This window comes from Symphalangus syndactylus, chromosome 7, assembly GCF_028878055.3.
Source record: "Symphalangus syndactylus isolate Jambi chromosome 7, NHGRI_mSymSyn1-v2.1_pri, whole genome shotgun sequence".
Taxonomy (NCBI): Eukaryota; Metazoa; Chordata; class Mammalia; order Primates; family Hylobatidae; genus Symphalangus; species Symphalangus syndactylus.
In genome coordinates this window covers 40,788,958-40,805,655 of record NC_072429.2, presented here as the reverse complement: position 1 = coordinate 40,805,655, position 16,698 = coordinate 40,788,958, and the positions used below count along the sequence as shown (strand labels likewise).

Sequence of the window (16,698 nt, the reverse complement as noted above, 5' to 3'; positions counted from 1 at the left end):
ACCCATCCCACAGACAGGGCTTTCAGAGCAGGAAGAGTTTAAAGCAGCGCCCCCACCTGTGTCTTGATGAGATGCAGTACTGACTCAAAACATGGCTCAGTGACCTCCAGTGTGTCTTGAAAAGTCAGGGGGTCCGTCCACACCAGGCCTGCCTTCTCCAGCAGCAGCAACCCAGGGGGCTGGATCAGGGTCAAGGCGGCTTCAAATAAATGAACATTCATTCTTCAACATACTGCGCCACAGCAGCCGGCTTCACTCACCCACGTGACCTGCCCCTGAATTAGGCATATTCCCCCCAGAGACTATGCAGGACCCCATCTCTCAAGTCCTCATAACCCCCTAGAAAGTCACAGCTGAATACTTAGGGATCAGCTGATCCAGGACACTCAGGACTTAGGAGTGTAGTAAGCCTGGCCTGGGCCCTAGAGAGTCTCACTCAGTAGCTTGAAGGCAGGTTCTGGGTGTCTGTGTTTTTAACAATATCCCCAAGTGATTCTGATTCACCTAAAGTGTGAGGCTCCAATCCACCTTTCTCATACGGCGTGGCAGAGCCAACATTCAGCCCTGACATCCAGCAGGATTGTGGCCACACTGGTTGGCAGAATGTTGAAAGAGGTTTGTACTGATAGGTGAACAGTGGATGCTCTGAGCTCCCCAAAGCCTGCTCACACCCACACCCCGGTCCTTCCCTCAGGTCCTCCCCATCACTCTACCATCCAGCACCTAAAAGCTCAGGCCAGGTGCAGCTAAGACCTCCAGCAATAAAGCCCTTCTCCATTCTAACTGGCCGGTGCCTATGCCATCCTGGTTGCTAAATATCTTAACTGTGACCCTGGAGTACAGCATAGGACCCAGAGAGGTCACTCAGAAGCCAAGAGCTCTGCTAACAAGCCCAGCACTCCCCCCAGCCCACTCCTGACCACTGTCCAGCCCTTGACAATCACCTTCACCTGGTCCTTGGCCTAGGAAAGGCTCTGAGTGGGAGGGAGGGCAGCTCCGTGCTGGCTGGTCTGCCTTTCTCAGCTAACACCTTCAAAGGCCTCAGCAATGCCTGTGAGCCTCCCAGCTCCTCTGCCATTGGTTTAGCAGGTACAGAAGTTATCTGTTTCCATGAGAGGAGCAAGCATCCATCCTCATCCTCTCACCCACGTCTGACCACACAGGCAGCCACATAGCTTCTGGACTCCCTTCCTGAGAAGTGAACAGCTGTGGCAGGCAGAACGGCAAAGTCCTATCAAGTCTCTCCAGCTGGGACCAAGTGCTTAGCGAGCTGGCACGGGGCAGTGCTGGGCCAGCAGCTGCCGCCACTGATGCTTCTCTTGTTTATATCTTGAGAGAAAAGACCCGGATTCTCTCTTTAGCTAAGAGAAGATAGTACTAGCACTTCCAGCAACCTCTCAGGTGACCATGAAAGACAGTCACTTAGGGAATGTGTTTGGCAGGCAGGACCAAACCAGAGACGTTAACTCCAAATATCCTCGTAGCAAACTGGTGTCATGGAGAATAAATCATACCAGGACGTTTTACTTGAAATAGAGCAATGTTAAATGATCAAGCAGACTGTTTTCCAGGCCTAGATTATGTCCTAGACCAAAGCAGAAACAGTGTTCCCAGGTGGCCCTCTGCCCACTGATCTACACTTCGACAAATAGAAGGCAGCGAGGTGGGATCTTTTCTGGATTTGGGGCCTCCTTTCTGCTTTTCTCCCCTTTGTATTATTAAATGCTTCACACGTATGAAATATATGTCTATACACATATGTAATTATACAGGATCATAAAAATAACCATATACCTGGCACTCAGCTTTTTAAAAAAATAGTAATTGTCAATACCACTGACGTCCACTGTGTGCCTCTCCCAATCCCATTTCTTTCTTCCCCTCCCCACAACCTCCCTCACAACCACTACCCTGCATCCCACACTTATCCTTCCCGTGTAATTCTCCCACACATATACCATATGGAATTTTTAGTGCAACCCATAGAGATAGTTGGTAAACACTACTCAAAGCAAATATTGCAACCTAAGGCCATAGATATTCTGCCTAAAGATTTGAGCTCCCATCTGGCTTCTGTGCCTGAGATTCTAAGGCTTTGATTCACTGCTGGGAACTGATTTTGATGCATCAACATGTCTGGTTTTGAGAATTTCTGGTTTGGAAGAATTTTGACAAGAATTTTTCCACCTATACCTGTTTTGGGAGACCTTGTTGCTTCCAAATGGGGAAATACAGGTTGTGGCCCTGCCCAAATTGCTTGAAGGCTTTTAAGTGATTTGGGGGCTTTTAAAGTAACTCTCCTCTGGGCCTTGCCTGGGACCTCAAGGTAGCCAACCACAGAAACCAAAAGCAGCTTCTCAGAATCTGAAACTGAAATGAGATCTTGCTGCTGCTGCTGCTGCTGCTGCTGCTGCTACTGCTATTAATCTTTTAATAAATTATCATAAGAACCTTGTGAGGTATGCAGGGAAATGCTTGTTTATTTTTTGTTTGTTTTTTTGAGACAAGGTCACACTCCCGTCACCCAGCCTGGAGTGCAGTGGCACAATCTCAGCTCACTGCACCCTCAACAGCCCCGGCTCAAGTGATTCTCCCACCTCACCCCCACAAGTAGCTGGGACTACAGGCATGTGCCACCACACCTGGCTAATTTTTGTATTTTTTGTAGAGGTAGGGTTTTGCTATGTTACCCAGACTGGTCTCAAACTCCTGGGCTCAAGCGATCTGCCTGCCTCACCCTCCCAAAGTGCTGAGATTACAAGTGTGAGCCACCATGCCTGGCCAGGAAAATGCTACTTTTGTCTCCAGAGTACAGATCAGACAACTGAGACTCTCGGAATGTTTCAATTCCTTGCTTAAGATCACAAAACTAGTTTGAGGTGTAATGGAAACTGAAAAAAAAAAAAGCATCTCTGACTCCTTATCCAGCAATAATTGCCATCATGTATCAGGCACCTACTATATGCCAAGCACTTTACATGCTACATACATTGTGTCATTTAATTCTACCCAACCCTATGACAGAAGTACTGCTATTTTCCCATTTTAAAGATTAGAATTCAGGCTCGGAGGTCAAATGACCTGTCCAAGGCAACAAGGACTAGAACCCAAGACTCTAAGCCAAAACCTTAATCCCTCTTCTTCAACGGCAACTATCAACATGGTTGAGATTGGAGAGCATGGACAAATGAGATGTGCTGCTGAGTTCGCTAGGATGGGGCTGGAGATGGAAGAGGGTTTATCTCACAGGGTCAAGCCCTCCTAGAAAAAAAATCATGAAGTTAGGTCTTGCTGTCCAACACGTAGGGGTGGGAAGTAAGATAACTGAGAGTTTTATGCACAGAGAAATCCAAAAAGCAAATCTACCCCTGCTCCAAGAGTTGCCAGATACAGCCAAGCCACTTGAAAAAGAACTGAAGCTTACAATGTGGTTCTGGATCATTGACATCAAAACACAATGATCATTTTGCATTCCCCAGGTCGCTCTCTCTTCATGAGATTATTTCTGGTTTTGCCTGTCCTCACTCTAAATGATACAGAGCAGAGTCCCACAAGAAGAGGGATATGATCTTCAAAATGACCCCCACTTCCATCTCCTCTGCAGGAACAAAAGGGCTCAGAGAGCTGACATCTTCTTCCAGTGTTCCTTGCTGGTGTTTATCCGAAGTTCAAATGCAATTTCTTTTGGGGGTAGATACACACCCACAGATGCAAACTAATTAGGCAAATGGGGACACTGCTGGATGGATAAGAGCTGCAGCCTGATAAGGACTAAAGGGATGCCAGCCAAGACCTAGGGAGAAAGGCAAAAGACATCTGCAGAGGCTGTTTTGTGCACTGTGTGCATTTTGTGTTAGTGCTCTTGGAATCAGTGCTAGCATGACCGACCGACTTGATGAGAGCCATTTTCGATGTCAGGGTTTGACTGCTGTAGGTCACACATGTCCTGGCGGCTAGCACCAACCTAATGACCTTCCCATGAGAATCACAACTCCCTGACCATCCAAGAGGATTGTGAAGGCTATTTGCATTCAGGAGACCCTCACAAATAAGTAGAAAGGAAGCTTGAATCAAAATGTACGGAGGCAGCTAAAACAGGCCTGGAGGTCCAAAAAGGAATTCAAATAAATAGTGCCTTCAAAAGGTTGTACCCAGATTCCTGCAAGCCCCAACACTACCTTCTCTCTAATTCCATAAGAGATGTCTTATGTCTCTGTCAAGGAGAGGGTAGAGGACTGCATTGCACGAAGAGGACGTGTCAGTCACAGCTTAGGTAGCGCTAGCCTCCATGACAAGGAACAAAACAGTCAAACAGTCAGAAGGGGTGATACTGTTTTGAAGGGAAGGCTAATTTTAGATATCAGAACCACATTTCTAAATATTCTGTTCTGCACATTCTATTTATAATCTGAATTCTTTTTTAAGCATAAGTTGTTTTTAGATGTTGACAAGTTTTGGAGCTTAGGACTTCTTTGTTATGGGGGCCTCCAACAGAGAACTAAAAGCATCAGTCAAGGACCAGCTATGGTCCCAGTCCACTAGAATGTCACAAGATCTGGAGAAGTAATTAATATAATAGCTGGGATGATGAGATTCAGAACCAGATCACCTGGGGCTTTGTCACGGCTTTGTTACTAGCTATGTTTCCTTTGGCAAATAACTAAAGAAACTTGGAAAAGTTACACGTCCCCAGACCTCAGTTTTTTCATTTGTAAAATGAGGATCAGACCATGCACCTCCTAGTAGAGGTCTCAGCCGGATTAAGCAAGTTCAGGCATGTCCAGCTCTGAGGATGGTATTGGGTACATAGAAGTGCTCAATAAATGGTAGCTATTACCATTTATTGGATGTAGAGGCACAATTCAAAACAAAGAGTACAATAGCAAGCTAGGCTCTATTAGACAGAAGTGAGAGGAGAGAACAGTGAGAGTATTTTAGTTGTTAAGAGAGCTTTGTGAAGAAGAAAGATTTTGAAAAATGAGCAGCACAGAGAAATGTGACATGAAGAGGGAAGTGCCTGGACTCTGGAGTCATACATCCCTGGGTTCAAATCCTGACCACACTTGTCAGCTATCTGACCTTGGACCAAGTTAACAAACCTCTCCAAGCCTTTCTTTACTTATCAGAAAAGTGGGAACAATAATCAGCACTTCACACTGTGATTGGGAAAATCAAGTGACACAAGGCCAGATGTTGGTATGCAGAAGGGGACCCAGAAGTGGTAGCTGTTGGAAAAATTTGCAGGATGACATAGGCTTGAAAGCAGGATGAGCAGGAAGAATGCTGAATATAAGAATGGAACCTCAGGCGGGGCATGGTGGCTCATGCCTGTAATCCCAGCACTTTGGGAGGCTGAGGCGGGTGGATCACAAGGTCAGGAGTTTGACACCAGCCTGGCCAATATGGTGAAACCCCATCTCTACTAAAAATACAAAAATTAGCCAGGCTTGGTGGCGGGCACCTGTAGTCCCAGCTACTTGGGAGGCTGAGGCAGGAGAATCACTTGAACCCGGGAGGCAGAAGTTGCAGCGAGCCAAGATTGCACCATTGCACTCCAGCCTGGCAACAGAGCGAGACTCCGTATCAAAAAAAAAAAAAAAAAAAAAAAAAAAAAAAAAAAAAAAGGAACACAATCTCTTACTAGCTGCCATTCATTAGTTGTGGACTAAATACCAGGTACCTAGTGAATCCCTTAGAGGGTTTGTTACTACAGGGTTGCTAAGAGCCCAGTGGAGTCAGATGACCTGGCTCCAAATACAGGCCCCATGTTTCCTTGCTGTGTCATCATGGGCAAGTCATTTAACTTTTCTAACCTGTAGTTCCCTCCCTTGTAAAATGCAGGTATTAATTGTGCTTTCCTCAAGTGGTTTGGTGGGGATTAAGTGAGACAATGTAAATAGTCGTTAGCACAGTGCCCAGCACAAGAAAATACTGTAATGTTTGCTACCATTATCATTATTTACATTCATTTTCTCATTTAATCTTCACAAGCCCCCCATGAGTTGTGTTATTGTCCCCTTGTCCAGGGCAACCATTAGCAAAGGTAGGGCCAGCTCTGAAGGATGAGAAATCTCAGCTTCTTTGTTCTCTGACCTTTCAGATAAGCTGGTCAATGGTGCCAGGGTTGGGGCAATATGACAATTATTTTAAAATGCATTTTATGCCATAATCCTCATCAGTCTTTTCTCATCTGGTGGTCCCCACCACCTCACCACCTCATCTGCTGAAGGTTTCAGATTTAGGGCTGTGTGTACCCCAGAATGCAGCCAGCAAGCACATTAGCGTTGCCCCTCTGGGCACTTGCAGCTTCCCAAGGTTGACACAGTTTATGAAATGTCCATTCAGATTTGCAAATAGGTCTGACACGGACATGCTTCCAGCTGGCTGGTGATTTCTATAACAACCTCTCCTCCTTGGTGCCAATTAACAAAAATTAAATGTCCCTGGCACACTTTGTAATTCAGAAAATGCTGATTAAACCCCCGCTGGGCGTCCATTATGACCTATGGGCTCCAGGCAAGTGCTGCTCTCACTCCATCTCCATTTAAAGTCGCAGAATGTTTTCTTCCTGGGCAAAAATCAATGTCACTTCATTCACTTATTCATTTTTCTTTCAACGGATATCACCTGAGCATCTACTATGGGCTATGTGCCAGGTGTTGTTCCGTACAGTTGGGATACAGCAGTGAACAACACAGATAAGGTTCCTACCTGCAGGAAGGGGAGTAAATGGCAAACAAGCAGGAGAATTTCTACATGTCAGATGTTATGAAAGAAACAAAGTGATGAGACAGAGAATGGCTGAGGGGCAGGAGCTATATTACGTAGGGTGGCCAGGGAAGGTTCTGCAAAGGGATGACATTCGAGTTGAGACCCGAAGACTAAGAAGGAAACAGACACGCAGCATAGTGGGAACAGCAGGAACAAGCTCAACCTGTCCCCTGTCCATGAAACTCTCCACGGGGTAGGTTCCATTAACACTCTTTTTTTTTTTTTTTTTTTGAGACAGAGTCTTGCTCTGTCGCCCAGGCTGGAGTGCAGTGGCGCGATCTCGGCTCACTGCAAGCTCCGCCTCCCGGGTTCACGCCATTCTCCTGCCTCAGCCTCCGGAGTAGCTGCGACTACAGGCGCCCGCCACCACGCCCGGCTAATTTTTTGTATTTTTAGTAGAGACGGGGTTTCACCGCCATTAACACTTTTTCATTTATCAAACATTTTTGATCATACAATAAGTATTTGTTGAATTAACAATTGGAGAATAAATGAATCCCCTTTTATCCTGACAAGAAGTCCCTTCATAGGAAGGATAAACATAGGGAAGATGCCACTGGAGTTATTACAAGCGGAAAGGCAATTTACCACCCTTTTCTCCACCCTGTTCCCCATCTCTACAACAAGGGACTTGGCTTAGGCACTAGCATTCAGGACTGTGAGATCTTAAGAACTCACCTTTCAGAGGAACTGGCCCTCGCAGTGCTTTAAAGCAGTGACTATGCAGCAAACAAAAAGCAAACTGACATCTAAAAAAAAAAAACAGCCAAAATGGTTGTTTGGAATTGTATACATGAGACATAAAATATAATTTCCTTTGTTATCATTAGGGTATAGTTATTGAATTTCTGCACCCACTTATTCAGAAAATACTTATTACTAGTTGTGAGTCTCTTCTCTTCCTCCCTTCAGCCCTCTGCCATCTCTCTCTCTCTCTCTCTCTGTTTCTCTCTCCCCCTCACTCCCCCAACCTTTCTCTGGCACAGCATTTCAGAGCTCAGGCTATAGATTTGGAACACCTGAGTTGTACCTAAAGTGTGACTTGCTTTGTGACTTTAGGTAAGTCACTTCACCTATCTGAGTCTCAGTTTTCTCATCTATATAAAGGGAATAATAATAGAAGACATCTCACAACACCATACAAAATAAACACTAAGGTATTATTATCTTTGTTACTATCCATTAACTCTAGTAACTAATGTGACAGCCACTATTTAATGACCTGTTTCTACCTGTAGGATTTTCTATTCTTTAAGATAATTATGAGGCAGGATCACAAGAAATATCCTTCAGGAGGTCTTTTAATCTATGGTAATAATTTTGAGCCAACAATTATAGAGCCCCTGCTATGCATCAGACACTATTCTATGTGCTTTACTTATATCAAACATAGACTTATTTAAAATTCCCACAAACAGACAAAATAAATACTATTACTACCCCCACGTTACTGGTAGAAACTAAGGCCTAGAGAGATTAAAAAATGTCCATGGGGTCACAAGGCTAGGAATTGTGGGGTTTGGAAATAAACCCAGGCAATCTGGCTCCAGTCTGTGGCTGCTAACTGCTTTCCACCTCAGTTAAGGTTGAGCGAAAGTCCAGACAGAGTGGTTCATGCCTATAATCCTAGCACTTTGGGAGGCCAAGGCAGGTGGATCACCTGAAGTCAGGAGTTTGAGACCAGCCTGGCCAACATGGCAAAACCCCATCTTTACTAAAAATACAAAAATTAGCTGGGCATGGTGGTAGGTACCTGTAATCCCAGCTACCCAGGAGGCGGAGGTTGCAGCGAACCAAGATGGCGCCACTGTACTCCAGCCTGGGGGCAAGGGTGAAATTCCATGTAAAAAAAAAAAAAAAAAAAATTGGAATTGGATGAAAAAGCTATCTCCAGACATCAGGGGGTTTTGGTGATGTTTTTGTTTTTGTTTTCTACTTCAAATAGACTTGGTTTCTGAGTGCTCAGTAAACAAAGAATTATTACCTGCCTCATCCCAAAACCCCTGGCCTGTAGACAGTGCTAATAAGGGTTGCTACTTCATACTGCACAATGCCAGCCTAGGAAAAGTCACACCTCCTACCATTGATGGGATTTTTCGGATGCCTATTAAAACGCCAGTTGATCTTAGAGTAGAAGTTCTTTCTACATCATTTGGCACAACCTGGAAGGTCAGATTAATGTGGCAGCCAGCTTTCCCTTGGCAGTTACTTCCCTTCCCCGCACTTATTCTCAGAAATGTTACATCACAATAAATGTAGTTAAAAAGAGCAAACAAACCACTGCTACTTGCTTGGGATGCAGAAGCTGTAATCTGGGAGGGACATTCTCACAGCTGCCGACACCAAGACTGATAATACAGATCAAAGCGGCCATCTCTGGGCCCATTGTGGTATTAACAGGTTGAACCTTCTCCATAGGCGGACACCCAGCATCAGCACTGGCACCAACCTAGGCACAGGGAGGAGAGGCAGGATATATCTAAGGCAGACCGCCTTCCTTTTGAGGGCTAAAATTGGTAAATAACAAAATGAAACCCCCGCCTATGTTCAGTGGTATGTAGTGAAGACAGCATAACTCCAAATCCTGTGTAATTTATTGACATGGTGAGACACAGAATGCATCCTCGTAATCACGGAATGCCTGCTTCTCCCACTGAATGCAAAGCAGCCACCTGGAGCCTCTGACAGCTCTTACTTGCTGTTGTGCTGAGTGGAGCACATTAGCTAATGAGGAAGTGCTGCATTGCATTTGCAGGCCCTGGGAGCTCAGAGCAGCTCAGTTTTGAGCCCAAATGTGGTTGCTTGAAAGTTGGGGCTCCTCTGGTATATTCAGTCTCTGGAGCCACAGATCTTAGTTCTGCCTTTGTAAGTTGGGAGTTTAGGTAAGACTCCCCAAACTGATGTGATAAGACTTCCACAAACGGCTTGTAAGATCTGACTGTTCCACACCACCGCCACAAAGAATGAGGCTGTGATCATTATTAAAGTTTCCCCAAAGAGAAAACTAGCCTGTTACATCAGCACGAGTCCCTGGACAGAAAAGAAATCAGGGTCTAGACGAAAGAAAATTGGACAGGAGATAGAAAATTATCGAACCAATTTCCCATCATCCTTTTAGCTTTCTCCTTTCCTCCTCCAGCATGGTTAGTTTGGACTTTATTCATACTCAGAAGGGCCAAGAGCCATGCAACAAAGTCATAAAGAGCGACCTCCTGTTATGTGCAATCAAACTACCTGCTCTCACCTCAAAAGGGGCTGCCAGAGAGGTTTGGCTGCACTTTCCTCTGGAGCATCCTCAGCCTAGGAAGAGAAAGGAGGCAAGAGATTGGCCAGGGAGGGGAGGATATTGATTACATGTGTGAGGATCATAGGAATGCAGGTTGAGTTTGGTCATCAAAATACAATATTTGAGACCTCAGAGAAATTCTGGGGGCTCATGGATTTTAACTTTTTATTTTTGAAATAATTTCAGACTTTTATAAATGTTTGCTAAAACAGTGCAAAGAGTTCCTGTAAACTCTCCCACTAGGTTCCCCAAAAGTTAACATTTTACCAGGTTCATTTTTATTTTTTCTGGACCATTTGAGAGTAAGTTGGAGACTAAATGCCCACTTATCCCCAAACATTTCAGTGTGTATTTTTTAAAAATAAGAATATGCTCTTACATAACCATAATAAAATCAGGAAATCAATGTTGATATAGTACTATTAACTAGTCTACAGGTCTTATTCAATTGCCCTACTATTTTTTAATTGTCCTATTTTCCCTTATAGAAAAATTATTTCAAAAGTCTTTTCTAGGATCCCTTTCAAGACCACATCTTGCATATAGTTGTCATACCTCTTTAGTTTCCTTTAATGTGGAACAGTTCCTCAAGATTCATTTTCTTTCATGGTCGTGGAATTTTGAATAGTATAAGCCATTTATTTTATGGAATGTCTCTCAATTTGTGTTTGTTATTTCTTCATCATTAGATTCAGGGTTTAGAGTAGGAGTAGGGGGCTTGGCAGTAACGGATGATAACCAGTAGAATGAAATAGGAATCTATGAGCCTATACTGACATAAATAAATAAACGTAGGAGAAGGAAAAGCTCTCCCTTATGGTCAAGTGCCAACCTCTAAGTGTAAAAGGAATTATGGAACTAAAAAAAAATATTTGGCAACCACTCAGTAATAATTGGTTCAGGCAATAACCATGAATGAATATTAAAACTAGTGGATGAAAGCTTGAAAAGTCTCAGAATATCTCCTCACAAGATACTTATTAGTCACCGAAGGAAAAAAAATATCACAACTTTACAGTAGACAATCACCTTAACCAAAACACCAAAGTTAGCGTCACCAGCAATGGGGAAACAGATACTGTGTACCTCCTGATATGATGTACTCAGAAGAACACAGCATCTCTTCTGTGAGAAGATAAATTTCTGCCCAAAAGGTGTAAGAATTCTGAAGAAATATAGTTCTTCCCAGCTGCATTTGCACACAACAGACTCTGAAATCCTTTGTACTTTACAGAGCCTGCCTTGGTCATCTTCCCAGGAGGAGCTCATGACAACTGGGATGCAGAAGAGAGCAAACGATCTGCTGGGATGGAAACTGCTCAGTGGAGAGTTTGTGGACAGCATGATATTCCTTGAACATCAGGGATGGTACAGGGATACCAATAGTCTGGCCTCCAAGACAGAGAGTAATAGGAGGAAGAGCAAATCTGTCTTCACCTGCAGTATTAATGGGTGGTGGGCCAGCATGGAGAAAAGCAAGTGAGTCATGTGCTGCTACAGGTTACACCAGACTCCCATCCCTCTGTTACTCACTGCTGTTGTCAAAGCCAAACTTTATCTTGCTAATTTCTCACAGCTTGGCACCTAACAAATGACAAGGCAGGACATCCAATGCCTTCGAGCTCTGTGATCTGGCCTGTCTCTCCAGATCAGATTTAGAGTGATGCAGCAGATGACATAATATTCTCTTTGGTGTTCAATCTGAAGAGGCCAATGCTTTAGCACAATGTCCCTTAGCCATCACCCCCAGACCAACTCCCCACCAAGCATCCTGCATCCCTCTGCCACATCTTCATTCTTTTCCATTCTGTCTTTTCCCCTGATACCTTCTGACCCCGGGGATTTCTAATAGAACATAATGATCAAGGAAATAAAGACTTGGTACATAAAGAGTCTCAGACAAGAAAAAAATCCATGACGTTATATGAAAGATACCAAACTGCAATGCTTACAAAGAGGCTATTTCAAGTAGAAAGATGTAAATATCACTTATAACCATGCATCCTTTATGTTCATAAATAAGTCATCATAAAGAACAAGCCATTAGAAGACATTCTACTCCTCGTTTTTAAAAAAAGACTATAATCTAAAATACAATTTTAAAATTACCTGTGCTAACCTGCAAGAGACATTGCTCACATAAATGAAATTCATAAATACCCTGATGTTGTTTGAACCACATATTTTCATCTTCTCCTCCTCTCTTAAGACATCAATAAGAATTTGATTTTTAAAAGCACATGCTGCTCTGATTATCAAAGACAATAACACAAATGCAGCATCACTGGGATATGTTGGTTGTTTTAAAGTTCAGATCCTAATTTTACACTGAAGCATCCTCAGCTTTTCATCCAGCCCTGCTTGTAAACAGGATCTAGCATCAGCCAAACCATGAGCAGAGTAAGGTTACCAAACCAGAGCATCTGTAGGTTACAGAAATGTTTTCTTCTATGTGAAGCTGTCACATGCAGGGGTTAAACTGGCAGCCATCTTTTAATGCGATGAATAATTTGGACTTCTTAGCCACACCCTTCTCTCAGTTAACCACAGGAGGAGGTGACAATACACTACAAGAAGCCCCAGAGTTCTGGCTTTATCTGCCAAGTGGTAGGTGAGAAGGGAAGAGGCGGGATTGAGCACACTGGCTATTTACACCTTGTCTTCAAAGCCCTCTTAGTCACATTTCCATCTTCATGCATTGGCTTCTGCCTTACAATTGAGCAATAGGAAACCACCACTCCAAATTTTTGCATGTCCTGTTTTTTAAGTCTCTGGGAACTTTCCATGAGGTATAGTGGAGGGTTTCATAAGGATTTAGCTCTTCCTTTGAACCTGTTTAGCCAATAAACCATATATTTTTTTAAAACACAGCATACAGATTCCAAATGATCCACGATCAAAAAGTGTTGGGGATGTCAGGGAGGAGGCAAGGATGGGCTTGAATGATCACAGTGAGTCAACCCAGACATGTGCAGTAAATAGTTTGCTAATGGTGACATCTGAGTTTCATCTCCTGGAATTATTGTTTCTTATTATTACACTTTGGGTCAGGGGGAAGGGGTGTTAAGGATAAAAAGAGGAAGGAGAAAATAGATAAAGAGAAAAATTCACACCTCCAAGAAACATAAGCAGAAAAACTATAGACTCTTGTGTCTCTGCTTATTTTTTTAAGTACAGTGTTTTTAATAGACCAAAGAGAATCTCTATGAGTTAATATGTACGTGAATAATGTTTATAAAGGGGGTATAATGTGTTAGTCATTGCGGAATATTGTATAAATAAACCTTCCATATATAAAATATATAAAAAGTGATTGCTTAGGGCAGTGGACACTTAAGGACTTCTAAACCTTTCATATCTTCATCCCAAAAAATAGAGCATTCCAGGGCTGGCAACTTATTTCCTTAGTATATTCCACTGTAAAGCCAAGAGGTGTGGGGGCTTGTTTTCTGGTTTTGTAATTTGTAATAATCTGTATGGGTTACTGTAAAATGTCTGTTGCATGTGTGTTGGTGTCGTTTACCCACATGGAGTCATCAGAGATATGTTCCACACTCTGTATCCTGGAAAACCAAAAGGAATTTTCCTTTTTTTAAGACACAGTCTCACTCTGTCTCCCATGCTGGAGTGCAGTGGTGCCATCTTGGCTCACTGCAACCTCCACCTCCCGAATTCAAGCGATTCTCCTGCCTCAGCCACCTGAGTAGCTGGGACCACAGGTGCATGCCACCTCACCCTGCTAATTTTTTGTATTTTTAGTAAAGACAGCGTTTCACCGTGTTAGCCAGGATGGTCTCCATCTCCTGACCTTGTGATCTGCCCGCCTCGGCCTCCCAAAGTGCTGGGATTACAGGTGTGAGCCACTGCGCCCAGCCTGGAATTTTCTAGTAAGAAGAAAAACATACAGAATATGTCTTCACTATTGAGTAACTCTCAAATTTGTAGCACTCTGAATTTTTGGTAAAACTGTGGTAATGGGATGTTTAATGTCAGAGTTATTGTCTCTCACTTCAATATCTAGTACTGGTTAATATTTCTCCTGAGAGCACATATTTTTTTTTTTCAAGTCCTTTTTTCGTGGACTTAACATGTTCTTCCAGAAGACACCAGAAGTCATGACCCTAAGCCACCTCCCTTCAGGACCACTTTCTACCATCGGTTTTCAAAAAACTATCCACATGTTAATTCTGTTTTATGTTCTGTGATTCACTGCTTTCAGAGTCCAGAGCTTGACTTGGGTTAGTGGCCCTAATGAAGTGCTAAATTTGCTCTTTACCGCGAGACTGATCAGAAGCAGCAAAAGGGGAAAGGGGGCTAGAGGTCCACTCACACCTTTTACATCAGACAAGAGGAGAACTGTGCCAGAAATCTGTGCATGAAACACCATCTGCTCTTCATGCAGGGAGGGGTCAACCGTGTGAACGTGCAGAGATTACTCGAGCCTCCTTTGCCAAAAATGTGCATTGTTCCCAGCTGTAAGCGTGTGAAGCCAAATATGTCTTTTAGCATGAAACAATAAAAACATGTTTATTTTCACTTAATAGGTTGTTCCCAGGCCTGGATTTTTTTTTTCAGTAGCTAGTTTGGAGAGGGCAACGCTTTGTCATAAATTGTCAACAGTGAGCATTTGATTTCTCCCAAAGGGGTTTAACTCCTGGCAGCTGCTCTGGGCATCCAAAAGGGAGGGTTGGGAGGAGAGAAAATCACTTTGATGGATGGGAATTGCTTAGTTTCAGCGGAGGTAGGTGGAGAAACAGGCAAGTAACACTTCTTTTTAATGCTGAGCAGGCTGAATTCACCTCTGTGGAGCAAACTCTGGTTTGTACAACCATGAGGACCCACAAAGGCCTCTTGGCTAGAAGTCTTCTCTGCCTGATTAGTGCAAAGGTTAGGTGCACAGCCTCAAGTGCCTGATTTCCTGTGTTGCCAGCTGTTTAGACTTGGGTAAGTTACTTAACCTCTCTGTGGCTCAGATCCCTTTTCTAGAAAATGGAGATATAGAAGCACCTTTCTGAGGGATGTTAAGGATAAATTTCTTAAAACATGTAGAGTGCTTTGAACAGTGCCTGGCACATATAAGTGCTTAATAAAATTAGTATTTTACCACCTTCACAATGTTTGCCATATCCATCTACCACCTGTGTTATTATTTACTTAAAATTCTTATTTTAATTGACTCAATTTTCTTTTCTGAGGTGGGGGCAACTTCATCTCTAGTATCAACTTTCATCTAGAATTTAATTTAAAGGAAAACTATATGTTCCAATGGTAAATTAGTATAATTTGGCCGGGCGCAGTGGCTCACGCCTGTAATCCCAGCACTTTTGGAGGCCAAGGCAGGTGGATCGCTTGAGCCCAGAAGTTCGAGACCAGCCTAGGCAACATGGCAAAACCCCATCTCTACTAAAAACACAAAACTTAGCCAGGCATGGGGGCACATGCCTGTAATCCCAGCTACTCTGAGGCACAAGAATCACTTGAACCCGGGAGATGGAGGTTGCAGTGAGCCAAGATCACACCACTGCACTACAGCCTGGGCGACAGAGCAAGATTCAGTCTCAAAAAAAAGGAAAATTAGTATAATTTGCCACAAATATAAAGTAGGCATAAAACAGTAATCACACATATTTACTGAGTCCATCCTACCTGCCAGGCAGTGGCTAAATGTCTTCATTTACAATCCTCATGCCCTACAAGGTCAGTACTATCACCATCCCACTTCCCAGATAAGGAAACTGAAACAGTGAGAGGTTAGCAAGTTTGCCTATGGTTGTGTAATTAGTAAATAGAGGAGGCGTTTCAGGCTGCAGAACCTAGGTTCTTTGGCACTGTTCGGTGCTGCTGCCCTAACAAAAACATCTACCAAACATGGTAGATAGTCGCTTCCTAGGGCTGCTAAAATAAATGATCACAAACTGGGTAGCTTATTCCATCACAGTCTGGAGGCTAGAAGTCCAGTATCAAGATGTTGGCAGGGCCATGCTCCCTCCAAAATCTCTGAGGGAGGATTTTCCCTTGCCTCTTTCAACCTCTGGTAGCCCCAGGCATTCCTGGGCTTGTGGCAGCATCGCTCCCATCTCTGCCTTTGTCTTCACATACCCGTCTTCCCTCTGTGTCTCTATCTTTGTGTCTTTTCTCCTCTTCTTGTAAGGACACCAGTCATACTGGATTAGGACCCGCCCTAACTATCTCATTTTAAACTAGTTACAACGGCAAAGACCCTATTTCCAGATAAAATCGTATTCACAGTTACCAGGGGTTAAGACTTCAACATATCTTTTGGTGGAGGAGTGGGAGGTGGGGAACACAATTCCACCCATAGCTGTTGCTACCTGAGGTTTTGAAGCCGGGGCCTGAAGAAGATTTGTAAGTGTTATAGAGGTGTTCAAGACGAGCACCAACCTGAGACTTTCTCCTTCAAGCAATCAGACCTGAAGAGCTGAGACAAGGGAAAGACAATGGCTGATGTGTTTCAGTGACATTTCCAACCAGTCCAGATGCTAACTAAAGTTAGCCACTTCCTGCCCCATCCCTGATACTCTGAGGTAGGTGGCTTGACATAAGAAAGCCACACAACAAGTCTTCCAGCTTCTCAGACATCTCTCATGAAAGGGTGGCAGTAGAAATCTGGAGGGGAAAAA

The 16,698-nt window shown here is 43.6% G+C and overlaps 1 protein-coding gene across 2 annotated transcripts in view; it reads left to right on the top strand.

The window, feature by feature from the left end:
• The window catches only part of SH3RF2 (SH3 domain containing ring finger 2), a 146,339-nt gene extending 131,741 nt beyond the window's left edge, over window positions 1-14,598 (top strand). Inside the window, exons 10-11 of one of the 2 annotated variants that reach the window (XR_008658891.2) lie at window positions 11,292-11,545; window positions 14,277-14,598. The gene's annotated coding sequence lies outside the window, so the exon portion shown is untranslated. Of the gene's footprint in view, window positions 1-11,291 lie in introns of both variants that reach the window. The other variant, XM_055285788.2, reaches the window with a different exon arrangement.
• The last annotated feature ends 2,100 nt before the right edge of the window (window positions 14,599-16,698 follow it).